Below are 6000 nucleotides of genomic sequence, written 5' to 3'. Positions count from 1 at the left end.
GACCGCTACGCGGCATTGCAGTCAAGCTTCTCCTCTGAGAAATAGTAAAGGGACTAGTTAACACAGCCCACGGCAACCATTGATCCGGCAGTTAACCCCGACGCTTGGGTATCTAAGATTAGGTTCGCTACCTAACGCCCACTGCCTAAACGCATCTCCCCTCATCAAACAATTTTTCGACCATCCGGAGGTCTATAGCCAAGAGTGGGGGGACTCCTCGCAGGGCCTACCAGGGGCCCACCCGAAAGGGCAAAAGCGTTCGCTCCAACCAATTCTAGATGGACGTACGACACACTCGCACTAATTATGCTTGACATACGGCACAAAGCTACGCTTTGGTATCAACCTGCAAGAACACCCTCCTTGACTGGGGACTTCGGGGACTTGTACATATAGCCCAGCATAATTAGCAACGGTCACGCTCATGCCTCAGGGCATCAACTCGAGCTACCCGTTAATGCCTCATGGCAACACCGAGTTTCACGCTCATGCCTCAGCGGCACCGCCGAGCTTTTGTCCTCGTGCCTCAGCGGCACGGCCAGGCTTTCGCGCTCGTGCCTCAGCGGCATCGCCGAGCTTTTGCGCTCGTGTCTCAGCGACACCGCCAGGCTTTCGCGCTCTCGTGCCTCAGCGGCACCGCCAAGCTTCCGCTCACCCCCGAGCTTCCCGCTCACGAGCTTCCGCTCATGCCTTCGCGGCAACCCCGAGCTTCCGCTCATGCCTTCACGGCAACCCCGAGATCCCGCTCACGAGCTTCCGCTCACGAGCCTACTGCTTATGCCTTCGCGGCACCCTCGAGCTTCCGCTCACAAGCTTACCGCTCACACCTTCGCGGCACCCCCAAGCTTCCGCTCACGAGCCTACCGCTCATGCCTTCGCGGCACCCCTGAGCTTCCGCTCATGCCTTCCCGGCAACCCTTGAGCTTCCACTCATGCCTCCCCGGCAACCCCTGAGCTTCCGCTCATGCCTCCCCGGCAACCCCTGAGCTTCCGCTCATGCCTCCCCGGCAACCCCTGAGCTTCCGCTCATGCCTCCCCGGCAACCCCTGAGCTTCCGCTCATGCCTCCCCGGCAACCCCTGAGCTTCCGCTCATGCCTCCCCGGCAACCCCTGAGCTTCCGCTCATGCCTCCCCGGCAACCCCCGAGCTTCCGCTCATGCCTCCCCGGCAACCCCCGAGCTTCCGCTCATGCCTCCCCGGCAACCCCCGAGCTTCCGCTCATGCCTCCCCGGCAACCCCCGAGCTTCCGCTCATGCCTCCCCGGCAACCCCCGAGCTTCCGCTCATGCCTCCCCGGCAACCCCCGAGCTTCCGCTCATGCCTCCCCGGCACCCCGAGCTTCCGCTCCTGCCTTCCCGGCACCCCGATCTTCCCGCTCCTGCCTTCCCGGCACCCCGAGCTTCCCGCTCATGCCTTCCCGGCAACCCCGAGTTTCCTGCTCACGAGCTTTCCGCTCATGCCTTTCCGGTAATCCTCGAGCTTTACACTCATGTTTACTCGACACACCACACGTTAATGGAACATTGAATTATTCTACCATTTGTCACTTATGACAAATTGAATTCTTTTCGCGTTCCATTAATACGAGCGACAACCAAACAAACACAAGCGTTCACATATTCATCATTCACGAATTACAAACGCTTACCTTCGCACCGCTCATGCAACTTACATTTATCATATGCAATCCATACGCTCACACGACCATAAGCGTTCTCGAGTTTGTACGTCATAATCGATCGTACTCGGCACCATTCGCGTATATGCATCAACATGTATCACGCACCCCATACGTTTATATATGCCAACACATATCCATACAACTCACATTTGTTGCCCAATGCAACGAGCATTCTACGTATGCCTGTTTTTTATCTTTGTTGTGCAGGTTAACGAGTCCCTTCTTGCTTATGGAGTTCGGGGACTTGTAGGGGCTCTGTACCGCCCGGTTACTTATGCTTGGTGACATCATGTGTATAAGTCCCCAACCAAGAAGCTCCTCTTACTTGGGGACTTCGGGGACTTGTAGATACCTCTACTAGCAAGGCTAGTTTGCTATCTCACCAAGCATAATTAACACCCTCTTTGGGACACCCCCAAGCCATGGTGAGGCACAACCGCTACTTGCATCTTGTAGCCCTATGTTCAAGCTACGCTACGGTATCCGGAAGTGGCAAATCCGTCGCCGGTAAGCCACCTTTCCAGCCTTGCCAAGTTGCCTCCACAATATGGCAATTCTATACTAGAATAGTTGTTTGCTTGTCCCACATCGAAAACCATGTAAAGGAGAAGCATTCCTTCACCTATAAAAGGAATGTCTCCTCCCACTTAAACACCATCCCATTACACACTTTGTAATCCCTTTGGGCCGCAAGGCCTGAAACACACTAGTTAAGCTTTCAAGTGGACGTAGTCTCCCGCTCAGGCGGGAGATGAACCACTATACTTCTTGTGTCATTCTCTCTCTCTCTCTCTTACTTATCGTTAATTAGATCCCCACGGATCCAAGCATTAACACCAGGTTCTTTTCTATGCCTTACAGATAAGGACTTCTGCCTTACAGATAAGGACTTTGGGTGTGATCTCTTGTGTCACCGAGTCGATACTCATCGTTGTAGGTTGAGCAGAGCAATCACCGGGAAGTAGGAGAAAGCACGGGGTTTGCTAAAGCGTGACTTTAGCTTCGCTAGGTTGCTAGGGCGTTATCCTTGCTTTGCTGCTTTCAACTAGGTTGAAGGTAGGTTGTTGCGGAGAGACTTTGGATAATCTGAGAGATTAGTTGATTGAAGAGTTGTTTCTTGTTTACCCTTGAAACTTGGTATTTATACCTAGGGTTTTTATGTGGTTCCTTGCCATAGAAAGATTATTGATTGAAGATTCCTAATTGGTCTTTGCTACTCGAATCCTATAAGGACTCGCTTTCCTTATGGACTCCTGAATGGGCGAAGCTGTAATCCAAAACCGAGTAGACTAATTTTTGGGCTGCACGTATCGGCCCACTACGCTCAACCCCCTTAAAGGATATTGCCAAAAATACTTTTGGGCTCAAACAATATGTATAAAAGAGAATTGGTGATCAAGGAGGCCAGAACAAATAAAAGAGAGTTAGAGATAAACTGAAGGAAGAGAGCAAAAATATGCTTATCAGAGGGATAACACCAATTTAAACTATCAATTCAGGGATCTCTAAGGAATTGGACATATCATTTAATCGGTATTCAATTATATCATGCTTTGAAGTTTGAATCATCTTTTTTTTTTGTGTTTCTTTTTTGTTTCTGAAGGCCAAGCCTATCAATTTTTCTTGATTGCAGTTATTTTGATTGGGTTTGTAAGCTTTACACCTTCACGTTTGGCATTGATTCACTAAAATATTAGTATCTCCCAGGGCAAAATAAGACAAAGTATTAGAATGTAGTTTGTCAAGATCTTTTCTAAAGATGGGGAATTGTAAGTTTGTAACCATGAAACCTCTTTTTCTTCAATTGTATTAGAAGTGATTAGCCAATTTTAGTTGCTTTAATGGTGTATTGTACTTGATGAAATCTGCAAATTTGTTGTTTTTTCCTTTACACAAACAACGCTTACCTGTTTCTCCATTCCCGAATTTTTTTTTATTTGCCAAGTAATTTTTTTTTTTTAAAGGGGTTTGGAACCCAACCTAGCTAGCTGGGAGGCTCAGCCCACACCCGGTTCCATTTATTATATTAAATTTGCCAAGTAAATTTGGTGTATTATGATATAAAAATGCATGTTGCACGTCACCTAATACTCTAATTTTTTTTTTTTTTTAAATGGGGTTTGGAACCTAGCCTAACTGGGAGGCCCAGCCCCACACGTACGTCTGACAATATTATTATTAATAGGATAAGAATCATCATACAGCGAGGAGGACATATTACCTACACCTCGAGTATCAGTACAAAAATCCTCATCGAGTGCATCCTAGATAATCACAGGTGCCTCATCTAGTCAATAAGCATCTAGGTAACCAACACTAGCAAGATGTATCAATCTATGGACCACATCATTTGCTTCACGAAAAATAGAACACAAAGTGACAGAAGAAATTGCACGCATATACGCTTTGCAATCCTCAACAATACTACCAACCTTCGACAAGTCCTCAATATGTCCTTGTAAGGCCGTGACTACCATAGCACAATCTGTTTCAATGTCCACAATAGCAAAGCCTTGATGCACAAGAAGCATGTGTCCTGCCCGTAAAGCCTCTAGTTCCATCTGAAAAGCAGACCTCACATGGGACAAAGGGCGAGCAATTGCAGCTATGCACATACCATCTTCATTTTGAATGATTGCCCCAACTCCTCCTTGACTCATGTCACTAATACTCTAATAGCCTATAGGAGTTCTTCTAAAAAAAAAAAAAAAAGACTATAGGAGCATGTCATTTTCCATGCGCATCGTGTGGGTAGGAAGGTAGTATATTAAATTGAGAGGTATCAATAAAATCACCTTTTTTTACTAGAGTGGTTCTAGTTGGACCTCCAAATTGGCTACTTGTTTGGCCCCTCTAAGAATCAATTTTTGGTTCCGCCACTAGATGAAAGTACACCAAAAATGTAGCTAACTCCCTTATAAAATTCTTCGTGGTTGAATTGATATGGATAAAAAATATATATATAACAGATTGTTGAAGATACAGATTTAATTGTTCAAAGGTGTTTTGATAAAATTAAGGAGGTATACTTAGCTTTTCAAGTATTCAAAAAAGTGAATTGGAGGTTTAATAAGTAGGAGAGGTCCAAATACAAATTTGGAGGTCCAACTAGAACCACCCAACAACAAATTTTTGAAGATACAAATTTAATTGTTCATTAAGGAGTTGTACTTTTCTTTTCAATTATTTTTTTGAAGGAAGAAACAATTTCATTCATAGCAAACACAGGCCAAAATGGCACAATACATAGTTCCCATAGGGATGATAGGTGTCGATCATTACACTTGCAAACAATTCTGATCCTTTATTCAGAAGCCTAACAGAATAAACATAACTCAAAACTAAATAATAGCAGAGAAAGTTCCCGGTGCCAATGCGCTCAATTGCGGTACACCAAAGAACTATGCATTTAAATGTAGGAATCAACACTTGTTCTGTAGGGTTAGTACCCAATACCTTAAATTTTCTCCTTGCCCTTTGGGTTCAGGATAGGAGGACTACCCAAATAGAGAACCTTCAAAACATCTTCAGCAAGGATCTTTGAGGTCTTTGGTGGATTCTTGTTTCGCGCACCCAGTGGACGTCCTCTTTTTTTCTTTGAAGCCATTCCACATGCTTGTAGAGGTGTCTGCTTTGAGACAAGCAGTCCACCCGTAGCTTCCCTTAGCCCTAGGGCCTTGGCTGTAAAACGAACCGGTTTTCTTAGCTTCTTGATGGGAAAGTCATCCACTATAGTTACAAGCAATCCGGTGTCCCCAGTTTTCAATTTCTTTGGAGATTCACTTAGAGAAACCGGTCTGCTTCTCTTGTCTACCCGAGTGACCACAACTGTGGGTGCCACTTCTTGGTGTTCCTAGTCCGCTACTACTTCCTGCATCACAGTTTCATTGCCCTCACTAGGTACATTAATAGTTGCTTTCTCGACCTGCCCCGATGCAAGTTCAGGCTTTTTCTCCTGTTCTTGGCTAGCAACAGTTACCACCCCCAAAACTGGTGCCGCCCTTATGTCCTCAGAGTTTGCTAGCTCCCCAACAGTCTCATGTTCAACATTAGTATCGATAGTCTCCTGTTCACCATTAGTATCAATCGGTGCTAACACTCTTGCACCACCTTTATTGCCCAAAATTTTCACAGCTTCCTTTCGCAGAACCACCGGTTTACGTGGCTTTGATATCTCCTTGACTCCAAAAAAGGTTCGAGGGATTGAAGGGGAAGGTCGATCCCCTTGAAAGCTAAAACCTCTCGCTGCATAACCCCCACTGATCACATTTTGGAACGGATTTGGGAGCTCCAATCTATTTTCTTTTTGCAAAGCTCCTT

Source organism: Rosa rugosa, chromosome 4, assembly GCF_958449725.1.
Source record: "Rosa rugosa chromosome 4, drRosRugo1.1, whole genome shotgun sequence".
In the NCBI taxonomy this organism is placed as follows: domain Eukaryota; kingdom Viridiplantae; phylum Streptophyta; class Magnoliopsida; order Rosales; family Rosaceae; genus Rosa; species Rosa rugosa.
This window is presented reverse-complemented; position numbering follows the sequence as displayed.